The 17,500-nt window shown below is 39.1% G+C and overlaps 1 protein-coding gene across 10 annotated transcripts in view; it reads right to left on the bottom strand.

Moving 5' to 3' along the window:
• LOC110055873 (uncharacterized) overlaps positions 1-17,500 on the bottom strand; it is a 44,403-nt gene that overhangs the window by 11,041 nt on the left and 15,862 nt on the right. The window contains exons 2-6 of one of the 10 annotated variants that reach the window (XM_089281190.1): positions 14,920-15,025; positions 13,813-13,909; positions 11,554-11,663; positions 2,599-10,539; positions 1,031-1,136 (exon numbers count right to left, since the gene is read on the bottom strand). The exons of 1 other annotated variant lie outside the window; for it this stretch is intronic. The gene's annotated coding sequence lies outside the window, so the exon portion shown is untranslated. Of the gene's footprint in view, positions 1-1,030; positions 10,540-10,789; positions 11,221-11,553; positions 11,664-13,812; positions 13,910-14,919; positions 15,026-17,500 lie in introns of those variants that run through there. 8 more of the 10 variants (XM_089281195.1, XM_089281192.1, XM_089281194.1 and 5 more) reach the window with 8 other exon arrangements.

The raw sequence follows: 17,500 nt of genomic DNA, 5'->3' as shown, positions 1-17,500 counted from the left end.
TGCACTTTGAGCTACTCTGGCATATGTTTTGGACGTCTGGGTCCCTGTTTCCGTGAGTTTGCGAGTGATGTTTCAAGAAACCTTGCATTTTTTCTACACTAGACTTAAAAGGTCCAGCGGTGAGACTTTATTTTTGTTTGAATAAAAACGTGGGAAAAGCGTGCTTTCATTGTAGTGGTCTATTGAGACCGTTACACTCCCAGGTGTGAAACTGGAGTTTGGTCATCCGGAATTTCTCGGTGAGAGACGATGCCGACTGTTTAAAGTTCGTATTTCCCTGTGCCTGTCAGGTGATCCGGAATTTCACGGAAACATACGATTGAATGCCCATACTGGCCTCAAACCTTCTATTAATGTCGATATTATTTCTACGTCACTTGAATTCTAGGAGACCGATTTTTTACAGGGAAATCATCTCGAAAATATTGCAATGTTTATTTGATCGTCCATCATAATCTGATAGTATTCTAGCTCACCCGTATGTTTGTCCTCGTTCACTACTTCATAGCCACTTAAACTGCGGCAGTTCAGTCTTCGACGACGTAGAATACTGACTAAAATCTAATTAGACGGTTTGACTTTCTAGAACAAACATTTCCTCGAAACTTCTCGTTGGGTTACAAAGACCCAGCGGCAATCTGGTACACTTAATCAAACGGCGACAGAGAATATCACTATGAGATAAATAAGAAACCAAAAAATTACTGAAAGGTTACAATCGCATCGATTTTCGAAAATTCACCGGTGCACTACAAATAATGTATGAATTAAAAAATTCACGATTGTTTAGTCCGATTGTCGATTCGTGTGCCGTAATTTAGTACTTTTCATAATGTGCTTTGCTTCAGTTACATACGATGAAAAGGAAAGGCCTTTTGATGCAGCCGTGAATTGAGAAGTTACGTCACCGACAGAAAAGTCAAACTGGCTGTTGTGTCGTAAGATCATCCCATATAACGAAAAATAAAACTGCTATAATTATAACAACCTAAAATAAGTGTAACCCTTTCCAAGATCAAGATAATTTTACCTTGAAGTCAGTGTGCTTTCCAACTCTAACAGCTTGAGATAAAAGGTACAGCCAATAAGATTGACGCCAGCTTTTTGGAGCTCTTCTCTATCACAAGCTATCGAGGCTGTGGAAATTTAACATATACATTGAAGAGGCAATCTGGTTTTTCAGCCTACAACCGTAGACAACTGGTTTTCAGACCGGATTATAAAAGACAAAATTTCCGAGAAACGCTCTCAAGTTGGCCTCCACCCCTCCCTTATCCTGAAATGTGGAAACGCGACATATTTCTATCACTTTTCAACATTTTGATCCTGTTTGACAAGCACACTCTAAGCCCACAAATACAAATCGTTTTCAATGAACCACTTTGACAGTGTAACGCAATATCAATAGTTTTACGTATTATTCAAATTAACAATAAACAACTCCATATGGATCGATTAACCATGCCGAATTAAAAAAAAGGCGAAATGTCGTAAAAAAAAACCCTTGGCAAACTCAGGGAAATGTAGCACTCCAAACTTGCCAATTTTTACGAAGACTAAAGAGCGGTTGCACTTTGAGCTACTCTGGCATATGTTTTGAACGTCTGGGTCCCTGTTTCCGTGAGTTTGCGAGTGATGTTTCAAGAAACCTTGCATTTTTTCTACACTAGACTTAAAAGGTCCAGCGGTGAGACTTTATTTTTGTTTGAATAAAAACGTGGGAAAAGCGTGCTTTCATTGTAGTGGTCTATTGAGACCGTTACACTCCCAGGTGTGAAACTGGAGTTTGGTCATCCGGAATTTCTCGGTAAGAGACGATGCCGACTGTTTAAAGTTCGTATTTCCCTGTGCCTGTCAGGTGATCCGGAATTTCACGGAAACATACGATTGAATACCCATACTGGCCTCAAACCTTCTATTAATGTCGATATTATTTCTACGTCACTTGAATTCTAGGAGACCGATTTTTTACAGGGAAATCATCTCGAAAATATTGCAATGTTTATTTGATCGTCCATCATAATCTGATAGTATTCTAGCTCACCCGTATGTTTGTCCTCGTTCACTACTTCATAGCCACTTAAACTGCGGCAGTTCAGTCTTCGACGACGTAGAATACTGACTAAAATCTAATTAGACGGTTTGACTTTCTAGAACAAACATTTCCTCGAAACTTCTCGTTGGGTTACAAAGACCCAGCGGCAATCTGGTACACTTAATCAAACGGCGACAGAGAATATCACTATGAGATAAATAAGAAACCAAAAAATTACTGAAAGGTTACAATCGCATCGATTTTCGAAAATTCACCGGTGCACTACAAATAATGTATGAATTAAAAAATTCACGATTGTTTAGTCCGATTGTCGATTCGTGTGCCGTAATTTAGTACTTTTCATAATGTGCTTTGCTTCAGTTACATACGATGAAAAGGAAAGGCCTTTTGATGCAGCCGTGAATTGAGAAGTTACGTCACCGACAGAAAAGTCAAACTGGCTGTTGTGTCGTAAGATCATCCCATATAACGAAAAATAAAACTGCTATAATTATAACAACCTAAAATAAGTGTAACCCTTTCCAAGATCAAGATAATTTTACCTTGAAGTCAGTGTGCTTTCCAACTCTAACAGCTTGAGATAAAAGGTACAGCCAATAAGATTGACGCCAGCTTTTTGGAGCTCTTCTCTATCACAAGCTATCGAGGCTGTGGAAATTTAACATATACATTGAAGAGGCAATCTGGTTTTTCAGCCTACAACCGTAGACAACTGGTTTTCAGACCGGATTATAAAAGACAAAATTTCCGAGAAACGCTCTCAAGTTGGCCTCCACCCCTCCCTTATCCTGAAATGTGGAAACGCGACATATTTCTATCACTTTTCAACATTTTGATCCTGTTTGACAAGCACACTCTAAGCCCACAAATACAAATCGTTTTCAATGAACCACTTTGACAGTGTAACGCAATATCAATAGTTTTACGTATTATTCAAATTAACAATAAACAACTCCATATGGATCGATTAACCATGCCGAATTAAAAAAAAGGCGAAATGTCGTAAAAAAAACCCTTGGCAAACTCAGGGAAATGTAGCACTCCAAACTTGCCAATTTTTACGAAGACTAAAGAGCGGTTGCACTTTGAGCTACTCTGGCATATGTTTTGGACGTCTGGGTCCCTGTTTCCGTGAGTTTGCGAGTGATGTTTCAAGAAACCTTGCATTTTTTCTACACTAGACTTAAAAGGTCCAGCGGTGAGACTTTATTTTTGTTTGAATAAAAACGTGGGAAAAGCGTGCTTTCATTGTAGTGGTCTATTGAGACCGTTACACTCCCAGGTGTGAAACTGGAGTTTGGTCATCCGGAATTTCTCGGTAAGAGACGATGCCGACTGTTTAAAGTTCGTATTTCCCTGTGCCTGTCAGGTGATCCGGAATTTCACGGAAACATACGATTGAATGCCCATACTGGCCTCAAACCTTCTATTAATGTCGATATTATTTCTACGTCACTTGAATTCTAGGAGACCGATTTTTTACAGGGAAATCATCTCGAAAATATTGCAATGTTTATTTGATCGTCCATCATAATCTGATAGTATTCTAGCTCACCCGTATGTTTGTCCTCGTTCACTACTTCATAGCCACTTAAACTGCGGCAGTTCAGTCTTCGACGACGTAGAATACTGACTAAAATCTAATTAGACGGTTTGACTTTCTAGAACAAACATTTCCTCGAAACTTCTCGTTGGGTTACAAAGACCCAGCGGCAATCTGGTACACTTAATCAAACGGCGACAGAGAATATCACTATGAGATAAATAAGAAACCAAAAAATTACTGAAAGGTTACAATCGCATCGATTTTCGAAAATTCACCGGTGCACTACAAATAATGTATGAATTAAAAAATTCACGATTGTTTAGTCCGATTGTCGATTCGTGTGCCGTAATTTAGTACTTTTCATAATGTGCTTTGCTTCAGTTACATACGATGAAAAGGAAAGGCCTTTTGATGCAGCCGTGAATTGAGAAGTTACGTCACCGACAGAAAAGTCAAACTGGCTGTTGTGTCGTAAGATCATCCCATATAACGAAAAATAAAACTGCTATAATTATAACAACCTAAAATAAGTGTAACCCTTTCCAAGATCAAGATAATTTTACCTTGAAGTCAGTGTGCTTTCCAACTCTAACAGCTTGAGATAAAAGGTACAGCCAATAAGATTGACGCCAGCTTTTTGGAGCTCTTCTCTATCACAAGCTATCGAGGCTGTGGAAATTTAACATATACATTGAAGAGGCAATCTGGTTTTTCAGCCTACAACCGTAGACAACTGGTTTTCAGACCGGATTATAAAAGACAAAATTTCCGAGAAACGCTCTCAAGTTGGCCTCCACCCCTCCCTTATCCTGAAATGTGGAAACGCGACATATTTCTATCACTTTTCAACATTTTGATCCTGTTTGACAAGCACACTCTAAGCCCACAAATACAAATCGTTTTCAATGAACCACTTTGACAGTGTAACGCAATATCAATAGTTTTACGTATTATTCAAATTAACAATAAACAACTCCATATGGATCGATTAACCATGCCGAATTAAAAAAAAGGCGAAATGTCGTAAAAAAAACCCTTGGCAAACTCAGGGAAATGTAGCACTCCAAACTTGCCAATTTTTACGAAGACTAAAGAGCGGTTGCACTTTGAGCTACTCTGGCATATGTTTTGGACGTCTGGGTCCCTGTTTCCGTGAGTTTGCGAGTGATGTTTCAAGAAACCTTGCATTTTTTCTACACTAGACTTAAAAGGTCCAGCGGTGAGACTTTATTTTTGTTTGAATAAAAACGTGGGAAAAGCGTGCTTTCATTGTAGTGGTCTATTGAGACCGTTACACTCCCAGGTGTGAAACTGGAGTTTGGTCATCCGGAATTTCTCGGTAAGAGACGATGCCGACTGTTTAAAGTTCGTATTTCCCTGTGCCTGTCAGGTGATCCGGAATTTCACGGAAACATACGATTGAATACCCATACTGGCCTCAAACCTTCTATTAATGTCGATATTATTTCTACGTCACTTGAATTCTAGGAGACCGATTTTTTACAGGGAAATCATCTCGAAAATATTGCAATGTTTATTTGATCGTCCATCATAATCTGATAGTATTCTAGCTCACCCGTATGTTTGTCCTCGTTCACTACTTCATAGCCACTTAAACTGCGGCAGTTCAGTCTTCGACGACGTAGAATACTGACTAAAATCTAATTAGACGGTTTGACTTTCTAGAACAAACATTTCCTCGAAACTTCTCGTTGGGTTACAAAGACCCAGCGGCAATCTGGTACACTTAATCAAACGGCGACAGAGAATATCACTATGAGATAAATAAGAAACCAAAAAATTACTGAAAGGTTACAATCGCATCGATTTTCGAAAATTCACCGGTGCACTACAAATAATGTATGAATTAAAAAATTCACGATTGTTTAGTCCGATTGTCGATTCGTGTGCCGTAATTTAGTACTTTTCATAATGTGCTTTGCTTCAGTTACATACGATGAAAAGGAAAGGCCTTTTGATGCAGCCGTGAATTGAGAAGTTACGTCACCGACAGAAAAGTCAAACTGGCTGTTGTGTCGTAAGATCATCCCATATAACGAAAAATAAAACTGCTATAATTATAACAACCTAAAATAAGTGTAACCCTTTCCAAGATCAAGATAATTTTACCTTGAAGTCAGTGTGCTTTCCAACTCTAACAGCTTGAGATAAAAGGTACAGCCAATAAGATTGACGCCAGCTTTTTGGAGCTCTTCTCTATCACAAGCTATCGAGGCTGTGGAAATTTAACATATACATTGAAGAGGCAATCTGGTTTTTCAGCCTACAACCGTAGACAACTGGTTTTCAGACCGGATTATAAAAGACAAAATTTCCGAGAAACGCTCTCAAGTTGGCCTCCACCCCTCCCTTATCCTGAAATGTGGAAACGCGACATATTTCTATCACTTTTCAACATTTTGATCCTGTTTGACAAGCACACTCTAAGCCCACAAATACAAATCGTTTTCAATGAACCACTTTGACAGTGTAACGCAATATCAATAGTTTTACGTATTATTCAAATTAACAATAAACAACTCCATATGGATCGATTAACCATGCCGAATTAAAAAAAAGGCGAAATGTCGTAAAAAAAACCCTTGGCAAACTCAGGGAAATGTAGCACTCCAAACTTGCCAATTTTTACGAAGACTAAAGAGCGGTTGCACTTTGAGCTACTCTGGCATATGTTTTGGACGTCTGGGTCCCTGTTTCCGTGAGTTTGCGAGTGATGTTTCAAGAAACCTTGCATTTTTTCTACACTAGACTTAAAAGGTCCAGCGGTGAGACTTTATTTTTGTTTGAATAAAAACGTGGGAAAAGCGTGCTTTCATTGTAGTGGTCTATTGAGACCGTTACACTCCCAGGTGTGAAACTGGAGTTTGGTCATCCGGAATTTCTCGGTAAGAGACGATGCCGACTGTTTAAAGTTCGTATTTCCCTGTGCCTGTCAGGTGATCCGGAATTTCACGGAAACATACGATTGAATGCCCATACTGGCCTCAAACCTTCTATTAATGTCGATATTATTTCTACGTCACTTGAATTCTAGGAGACCGATTTTTTACAGGGAAATCATCTCGAAAATATTGCAATGTTTATTTGATCGTCCATCATAATCTGATAGTATTCTAGCTCACCCGTATGTTTGTCCTCGTTCACTACTTCATAGCCACTTAAACTGCGGCAGTTCAGTCTTCGACGACGTAGAATACTGACTAAAATCTAATTAGACGGTTTGACTTTCTAGAACAAACATTTCCTCGAAACTTCTCGTTGGGTTACAAAGACCCAGCGGCAATCTGGTACACTTAATCAAACGGCGACAGAGAATATCACTATGAGATAAATAAGAAACCAAAAAATTACTGAAAGGTTACAATCGCATCGATTTTCGAAAATTCACCGGTGCACTACAAATAATGTATGAATTAAAAAATTCACGATTGTTTAGTCCGATTGTCGATTCGTGTGCCGTAATTTAGTACTTTTCATAATGTGCTTTGCTTCAGTTACATACGATGAAAAGGAAAGGCCTTTTGATGCAGCCGTGAATTGAGAAGTTACGTCACCGACAGAAAAGTCAAACTGGCTGTTGTGTCGTAAGATCATCCCATATAACGAAAAATAAAACTGCTATAATTATAACAACCTAAAATAAGTGTAACCCTTTCCAAGATCAAGATAATTTTACCTTGAAGTCAGTGTGCTTTCCAACTCTAACAGCTTGAGATAAAAGGTACAGCCAATAAGATTGACGCCAGCTTTTTGGAGCTCTTCTCTATCACAAGCTATCGAGGCTGTGGAAATTTAACATATACATTGAAGAGGCAATCTGGTTTTTCAGCCTACAACCGTAGACAACTGGTTTTCAGACCGGATTATAAAAGACAAAATTTCCGAGAAACGCTCTCAAGTTGGCCTCCACCCCTCCCTTATCCTGAAATGTGGAAACGCGACATATTTCTATCACTTTTCAACATTTTGATCCTGTTTGACAAGCACACTCTAAGCCCACAAATACAAATCGTTTTCAATGAACCACTTTGACAGTGTAACGCAATATCAATAGTTTTACGTATTATTCAAATTAACAATAAACAACTCCATATGGATCGATTAACCATGCCGAATTAAAAAAAAGGCGAAATGTCGTAAAAAAAACCCTTGGCAAACTCAGGGAAATGTAGCACTCCAAACTTGCCAATTTTTACGAAGACTAAAGAGCGGTTGCACTTTGAGCTACTCTGGCATATGTTTTGGACGTCTGGGTCCCTGTTTCCGTGAGTTTGCGAGTGATGTTTCAAGAAACCTTGCATTTTTTCTACACTAGACTTAAAAGGTCCAGCGGTGAGACTTTATTTTTGTTTGAATAAAAACGTGGGAAAAGCGTGCTTTCATTGTAGTGGTCTATTGAGACCGTTACACTCCCAGGTGTGAAACTGGAGTTTGGTCATCCGGAATTTCTCGGTAAGAGACGATGCCGACTGTTTAAAGTTCGTATTTCCCTGTGCCTGTCAGGTGATCCGGAATTTCACGGAAACATACGATTGAATGCCCATACTGGCCTCAAACCTTCTATTAATGTCGATATTATTTCTACGTCACTTGAATTCTAGGAGACCGATTTTTTACAGGGAAATCATCTCGAAAATATTGCAATGTTTATTTGATCGTCCATCATAATCTGATAGTATTCTAGCTCACCCGTATGTTTGTCCTCGTTCACTACTTCATAGCCACTTAAACTGCGGCAGTTCAGTCTTCGACGACGTAGAATACTGACTAAAATCTAATTAGACGGTTTGACTTTCTAGAACAAACATTTCCTCGAAACTTCTCGTTGGGTTACAAAGACCCAGCGGCAATCTGGTACACTTAATCAAACGGCGACAGAGAATATCACTATGAGATAAATAAGAAACCAAAAAATTACTGAAAGGTTACAATCGCATCGATTTTCGAAAATTCACCGGTGCACTACAAATAATGTATGAATTAAAAAATTCACGATTGTTTAGTCCGATTGTCGATTCGTGTGCCGTAATTTAGTACTTTTCATAATGTGCTTTGCTTCAGTTACATACGATGAAAAGGAAAGGCCTTTTGATGCAGCCGTGAATTGAGAAGTTACGTCACCGACAGAAAAGTCAAACTGGCTGTTGTGTCGTAAGATCATCCCATATAACGAAAAATAAAACTGCTATAATTATAACAACCTAAAATAAGTGTAACCCTTTCCAAGATCAAGATAATTTTACCTTGAAGTCAGTGTGCTTTCCAACTCTAACAGCTTGAGATAAAAGGTACAGCCAATAAGATTGACGCCAGCTTTTTGGAGCTCTTCTCTATCACAAGCTATCGAGGCTGTGGAAATTTAACATATACATTGAAGAGGCAATCTGGTTTTTCAGCCTACAACCGTAGACAACTGGTTTTCAGACCGGATTATAAAAGACAAAATTTCCGAGAAACGCTCTCAAGTTGGCCTCCACCCCTCCCTTATCCTGAAATGTGGAAACGCGACATATTTCTATCACTTTTCAACATTTTGATCCTGTTTGACAAGCACACTCTAAGCCCACAAATACAAATCGTTTTCAATGAACCACTTTGACAGTGTAACGCAATATCAATAGTTTTACGTATTATTCAAATTAACAATAAACAACTCCATATGGATCGATTAACCATGCCGAATTAAAAAAAAGGCGAAATGTCGTAAAAAAAACCCTTGGCAAACTCAGGGAAATGTAGCACTCCAAACTTGCCAATTTTTACGAAGACTAAAGAGCGGTTGCACTTTGAGCTACTCTGGCATATGTTTTGGACGTCTGGGTCCCTGTTTCCGTGAGTTTGCGAGTGATGTTTCAAGAAACCTTGCATTTTTTCTACACTAGACTTAAAAGGTCCAGCGGTGAGACTTTATTTTTGTTTGAATAAAAACGTGGGAAAAGCGTGCTTTCATTGTAGTGGTCTATTGAGACCGTTACACTCCCAGGTGTGAAACTGGAGTTTGGTCATCCGGAATTTCTCGGTAAGAGACGATGCCGACTGTTTAAAGTTCGTATTTCCCTGTGCCTGTCAGGTGATCCGGAATTTCACGGAAACATACGATTGAATGCCCATACTGGCCTCAAACCTTCTATTAATGTCGATATTATTTCTACGTCACTTGAATTCTAGGAGACCGATTTTTTACAGGGAAATCATCTCGAAAATATTGCAATGTTTATTTGATCGTCCATCATAATCTGATAGTATTCTAGCTCACCCGTATGTTTGTCCTCGTTCACTACTTCATAGCCACTTAAACTGCGGCAGTTCAGTCTTCGACGACGTAGAATACTGACTAAAATCTAATTAGACGGTTTGACTTTCTAGAACAAACATTTCCTCGAAACTTCTCGTTGGGTTACAAAGACCCAGCGGCAATCTGGTACACTTAATCAAACGGCGACAGAGAATATCACTATGAGATAAATAAGAAACCAAAAAATTACTGAAAGGTTACAATCGCATCGATTTTCGAAAATTCACCGGTGCACTACAAATAATGTATGAATTAAAAAATTCACGATTGTTTAGTCCGATTGTCGATTCGTGTGCCGTAATTTAGTACTTTTCATAATGTGCTTTGCTTCAGTTACATACGATGAAAAGGAAAGGCCTTTTGATGCAGCCGTGAATTGAGAAGTTACGTCACCGACAGAAAAGTCAAACTGGCTGTTGTGTCGTAAGATCATCCCATATAACGAAAAATAAAACTGCTATAATTATAACAACCTAAAATAAGTGTAACCCTTTCCAAGATCAAGATAATTTTACCTTGAAGTCAGTGTGCTTTCCAACTCTAACAGCTTGAGATAAAAGGTACAGCCAATAAGATTGACGCCAGCTTTTTGGAGCTCTTCTCTATCACAAGCTATCGAGGCTGTGGAAATTTAACATGTACATTGAAGAGGCAATTTGGTTTTTCAGCCTATAACCGTAGGCAACTGATTTTCAGACCGGATTATAAAAGACAAAATTTCAGAGAATCGCTCTCAAGTGGACCTGCACACCTCCCCTATCCTGACAGACACTTTTTCCGCACTGTGGGAGACCTTATGGCAAACACTAATGTTTCGAAAAATCAACTGGTCAAACAAAACCCCAGGACGATAGTGGGTAACTTTTCCTACCTTGCTCGTCAAGTTCAAAGCGTTAAAATTCACATACAGTAAATGTTGTCAATACAGTAGTCCTTTACGGAGTGAAACAATGGTAAAGTCATCCGGTCTTTCTTGGTAAGAGGTTTTGCGTGATCAATGCTTAATTAAAATTCACTGCTAACTTGCGTTCAGCTGAAACAGAATTTCTCGGAAAGACGCGATTGGTTCCACTCGTTAAATGTTTAGAAAAATCAACTGGTCAAACAAAATCCCAGGACGATAGTGGGAAACTTTTCCTACCTTGCTCTTTAAGCACAAAGCGTTAAAATTCACCGTACATGTGGTTAATGCAGTAGTCCTTTACAGAGTGAAATGATGGTAAAGTCATCTGGTTTTTCTTGGTGAGAGGTTTTGCGTGATCAATAGTTAATTAAAATTAACTGCTAACTTGCGATCAGGTGATACAGAATTTCAGGTTAATATCGCTTCCATTTTCGAAAATCCACCGATGAACTACAATAATGTATGAATGAAAAAATTCACCATTGTTTAGTCCGATTGTCGATTCGTGTGTAATTTAGTACTTTTCATAATGTGCTTTGCTTCAGTTTTAGAGGATGGAAAGGAAAGGCCTTTTGATGCAACTGTAAATTGAGAAGTTAGCTTACCGACAGGAATGTCAAACTGACTGTTGTGTCGTAAGATCATCCCATTTATTAAACGGAAAAAAAAACTGCTATAATTATAACAACCTGAAATAAGTGTAAACCTTTCTAAGATCAAAATAATTTTACCTTGAAGTCAGTGTGCTTTCCAACTCTAACAGCTAGCTTGAGATGAAGGGTACAGCCAATAAGATTGACGCCAGCTTTTTGGAGCTCTTCTCTATCACGAGATACCGAGGCTGTGGAAATTTAACATATACATTGAAAAGGCGATCTGGTTTTTCCAGCCTATGACCGGCGGCAACTGGTTTTCAGACCAGATTAGAAGTAGACAAAATTTTAGACAAACCGGCGCTCTCAAGTGGACCTGCACCCCTTCCCTATCCTGAAGGACATGTTTTCCCGCACTGTGGGAGACTTTGTGGCGAACACTAATGTTTCGAAAAATCAAATAATAAAACTAAATCCCAGGACGATAGGAAAAAACACTTTTTTTAGTGGGACACCACCAGCAGCGCTAACTCGCTGAAAACGCTTCCAAACGGCCTCAAACACCGTGAAACAACAAAGAATACGACAGCAAAGCAAGATAAGTCAGTTTTATTCACGCCAGCTTTTTGGAGCTTTTCTCTATCACAAGATACCGAGGCTGTGGAAATTTAACATATAAAGAAGAGGTAATCTGGTTTTTCAGCCTATGGCCGGCGGCAACTGTGTTCAGACCAGCTTATAAGTAGACAAAACTTTAGAGAAACGCTCTCAAGTGGACGAGCATCTCTCCCTTCTCCTGACGGACACATTTTCCCGCATTGTGGGAGACTTTGTGCCGAACACTGAAGTTTCGAAAACTTAAATGGTCAAACAAAATCCCAGGACGATAGTGGGAGAGCTTTTCTACCTTATCCTTTAAGTACAAAGCGTGAAAATTCACAGTACATGTTGTCAATGGGGTAATCCTTTACGAGTGAAACGATGGTAAATGTTGAAGAAATCCACAAACAAATTGTACACTGAAGATGTTTATTCTGCTACTCGTCCTTCCGTGTTCGGTACAGTTGAAAGTTACAAATGTAAAGCTTGCGACTCGAACAAATATTGAATTATCAAAGAAAAAACAATACAAATGAGCGACCACTTACATATTTTTGGGCATCTTCAGGCCTAATCAAGATGTCAACATCGAGAAAGTAAAAGGCGAAGGTGAAAGCAAACTTTCCGCCTACACACAAAACAACGCACATCCAACAGCTAAAAGAACATGTCGCAAAAGTCACGTGACCCGCACAAGCGGGGTACAGAGGGGCACGGTAAGGCAAACTGTCTCTAACAGTAAAATCATCCGGTCTTTCTTTGTAAGAGATTTTGCGTCATCAGTAGTTAATTAAAATTGAATGCTAACTTGCGATCAGGTGATACAGGATTTCTCGGAAAGACACGACCAGATTGCTGTCGTTCAATCTTTAGAAAAATCAAACAGTCAAACAAAATCCCAGGACTATAGTCGGAAACCTTTCCTACCTTGTTCTATAAAGCGTTAAAATTCACAGTACGTGTTTTCAACTCGGTAATCCTTTACAGATTAAAACAATGGTAAAGTCATCTGGTCTTTCTTGGTAAGAGGTTTTGTGTGATCAATGGTCAATTAAAATTCACTAACAGCTTTCGATCACGTGATACAGAATTTCTCGGAAAGACACGATTGGTTGCTTTCGTTCAATGTTTAAAAAAGTTAAATGGCCAAACAAAATCTCTGGACGATAGTGGGAAACCTGTCCTACCTTGTTCTACAAAGCGTTAAAATTCACAGTACATGTTGATAACTTGGTAATATAATCCTTTACAGAGTGAAACAATGGTAAAGTCATCTGGTCTTTCTTGGTAAGAGGTTTTGCGTCATCAATGATAAAATGAAATTCACCGTACGGCTAACTTGCAATCAGGTGATGAAGAATTTCTGGGAAAGACACGATTGGTTACTCCCGTTCAATGTTTAGAAAAATCAAATAATAAAACAAAATCCCAGGATAATAGTGGGAAACCTTTCCTACCTTGCTCTACAAAGCGTTAAAATTCACAGTACATGTTGTCAACTCGGTAATCCTTTGCGGAGTGATACGACGGTAAAGTCATCTGGTCTTTCTTGGTAAGAGGTTTTGCGTTATCGATGGTTAATTAAAATTAACTCCTAACTTGCGATCACGTGATACAGAATGTCTCGGAAAGACACGATTTGTTGTTCTCGTTCAATGTTTACAAAAATTAAATGCCCAAACAAAATCTGAAATCTGTTGTGTCGTAAGATCATCCCAAATAACGGGAGAAAAAAACTGCTATAATTGTAACAACCTGAAATAAGTGTAAACCTTTCTAAGATCAAAATAATTTTACCTTGAAGTCAGTGTGCTTTCCAACTTTAACAGCTTGAGATGAAGGGTACAGCCAATAAGATTGACGCCAGCGTTTTGGAGCTCTTCTCTATCCCAAGCTACCGAGGCCGTGGAAATTTAACATATAAAGAAGAGTTAATCTGGTTTTCCAGCCTATGACCGTTGGCAACTGGTTTTCAGACCAGATTATAAGTAGACAAAATTTTAGAGAAACGCTCTCAAGTGTACGAGCACCCCTCCCCTGTCCTGACGGCCACATTTTCCAGCATTGTGGGAGACTTTGTGGCGAACAATAATGTTTCGAAAAATCAAATAATAAAACAAAATCTCAGGACAATAGTGGGAAACCTTTCCTACCTTGATTGTACAAAGCGTTAAAATTCACATTACATGTTGTCAATGCGGTAATCCTTTACGGAGTGAAACGATGGTAAAGTCATCCGGTCTTTCTTGGTAAGAGGTTTTTTGTCATCAATAATAAATTAAAATTGACTGCTAACTTGCAATCAGGTGATACAGAATTTCTCGGAAAGACACGACCTGGTTACTCACGTTCAATGTTTAGAAAAATCAAACGGTCAAACAAAATCCCAGGACGATAGTGGGAAACCTTTCCTACCTTGTTCTACAAAGCCTTAAAATTCACTGTACGTGTTGTCAACTCGGTAATCCTTTACAGAGTGAAACAACGGTAAAGTCATCTGTTCTTTCTTGGTAAGAGGTTTTGCGTGATCAATAGTTAATTAAAATTTACAGCTAACTTTGCGATAAGGTGATACAGAATTTCAGGTTACAATCGCTTCCATTTTCGAAAATTCACCGGTGGACTACAATTTGGTATGAATTAAAAAATTCGCGATTGTTTAGTCCGATTGTCGATTCGTGTGTAATTTAGTACTTTTCATAATGTGCTTTACTTCAGTTTTAGAGGATGGAAAGGAAAGGCCTTTTGATGCAACTGTAAATTGAGAAGTTAGCTTACCGACAGGAATGTCAAACTGACTGTTGTGTCGTAAGATCATCCCATTTATTAAACGGAAAAAAAAACTGCTATAATTATAACAACCTGAAATAAGTGTAAACCTTTCTAAGATCAAAATAATTTTACCTTGAAGTCAGTGTGCTTTCCAACTCTAACAGCTTGAGATGAAGGGTACAGCCAATAAGATTGACGCCAGCTTTTTGGAGCTCTTCTCTATCACAAGCTATCGAGGCTGTGGAAATTTAACATATACATTGAAGAGGCAATCTGGCTTTTCCAGCCTATGACCGGCGGCAACTGGTTTTCAGACCAGATTAGAAGTAGACAAAATTTTAGACAAACCGGCGCTCTCAAGTGGACCTGCACCCCTTCCCTATCCTGAAGGACATGTTTTCCCGCACTGTGGGAGACTTTGTGGCGAACACTAATGTTTCGAAAAATCAAATAATAAAACTAAATCCCAGGACGATAGGAAAAAACACTTTTTTTAGTGGGACACCACCAGCAGCGCTAACTCGCTGAAAACGCTTCCAAACGGCCTCAAACACCGTGAAACAACAAAGAATACGACAAGAAAGCAAGATAAGTCAGTTTTATTCACAGAACATTAAATTTTAGGTATTTAAAGCAAACCCGGAAAGTTCTTATACAAACCCTTGTAAATCGCATCTTTGTAACACAACACAACACCGCTCGAAGGCAAGAGTCACGTTCGCGTACGTTTTATTTAGATTAAATATTTCCTCTCATCTCGTGCTTGGGCCGCCTGTGCTGAAGCTCGTATCATCGTGGCTTCTGTTGTAGCGTGGCTTGTTTCCCTTCTCCCCATAGCCACTGCTCAACCAGACGCCCACGTGACTGGCAAATTTCCACTTATATTATTATGATTGTCATATCCTCACTGCATACACATTACCCCATCGCATAAGATTAAGTTATGGGAAGAGTCCGCGACTGATGAGGCAATAGGCATGCAACGAGGATATGAGCAAATAGGAGCTTGGTCAACCGCCATCAGGGGAGGTGGGCGGGTCGCAAAAGACGACTGTCTTTGTGGAGTACAGCACGAAAAGACCACGCTTCAAGCGGAGACACGAAGTTTAAACTCCAAATGGCGCAAAGCATTACCGACGCTACCAGCACGGGCGAAGAGAGCGGGGCAATGTGATGGAATAACAGCATGTTTTGTAATGAGCTAATTAATTATGCAGTGAGAATAGTCAGTATAACAGTTTTCACCGCTGTGTTTCATCTTGTAAGGTCACAGGCAGCGATTAAAATCCTTGCACTAGCTATTTCTGAGTCCAAACTTATATTCGAGTCTAAGAACCGAATAATTTCACTCTAAACAACTCATAATCAAAACTACCACGGAGGTGATTTGAGTGGGAATCTGACGTGATAAAAAGTCCGGTTATTCTGATTTTAGACATTTATAATCTCAAGACAGTTGAATGGAACAATGTGATTCTACAAACGTAAAAACAGGAACGCTGAAAAACTTGAAGAAATCGACTGGATTTACATGGAGTCGATAAGTAAGTCTTATTAACTAGGCGTGAGGGCCGTAATAATGGGAGAATATCGCACCGTGCGACGTCGAGGGAACCGAGGAAGTTCGAGAGCCAAGATTCTCCTAGTATGGTCCCGAGCAAGCTTGGATAATAAGAGTTTTATTATTACACGACAAAGTTAGTTCAGAGGGTCAATAGCTAAAATCAGTCAATCAGATTGTTCAATTGCCGATTTTCGTGTATTCCTTTTTAACTTGGAAAATAGTATTTTCCAAGTTGTAGGCATGGATGGGGCTTCCGCCTGTTAGACTTTGTGTGAATCTGCTGAACAGTGTTTAAGGCTTTTGCAGCCGTAGGGAAGTTCAAGTTGTTAAACGGAAAGGTGAAAGGATTTCCTCACCGACTGATTGGTTTTAATATTTATTGGCAATGTTTCTCATTTGTTCTTTGCATTTCTGACGCAAGTATTCAATATCTTACCGCAGAAAAAAACAGATCTATACTAAAATGTTTTCGCGCGAATGTGTAAGGTCTATTTAAACATATAATAGCGCTTAAGGTGGTATGGTACCCTCAAATGGACCAAAAAGTTTGTTTAAATAAAGATCAATTGTGTGTTATTGCACTTAAGAAGAGAAATTAAATTTCTAGAGTTTTACTCAAAATGATTGCTATGGAAACCAGCCACAGCCTCTTGAGGTAGTGTTTCACAGTATTGACGCCTACACTTCCTGCTCTTTTACAAAACAAGATTTGACTGTCAAATAAGCATATCGTGTAAGTTTCTGTTTTGTTCTGTGCAGTGAACTTGGCAGTTAAACTCTTATTTTCAGTGCTTTTTACGGGCTTTATTTGGAAATGACCTTATTTTTTACCACACCCAGTGGACAAATCATCTCATGTCACGTGACAGACGTTAAAATGTTACGATTTTTTTAGTTTATAACATCACGACACTATTGGTCTTTGATGAGCCCAAGTTTCGGAAATTCTAGTTCAAAACCTTGCAAAGTAGAAATGTTGGCGCGAAGTCAGTCGGTACAAAAGTAAACTTTTGAGAAAAATGCGCTTTAAGTTTCTTACACGAAGTATTACGCATTTAACGAGCCACAAATAGCGGGGGGGGGGGGGGGGTGCAGATTGGATTTCGGGAGAGGAGGTGCAATGGTCGTTCTATTTTGTAAAAAGTTACC

Source organism: Orbicella faveolata, unplaced genomic scaffold (genome assembly GCF_042242905.1).
Source record: "Orbicella faveolata isolate gen_17 unplaced genomic scaffold, um_ofav_v1 contig_48, whole genome shotgun sequence".
Taxonomy (NCBI): Eukaryota; Metazoa; Cnidaria; class Anthozoa; order Scleractinia; family Merulinidae; genus Orbicella; species Orbicella faveolata.
Note: the sequence above shows the minus strand (reverse complement) of the source record. Positions and strands in the feature narration are given on the sequence as shown.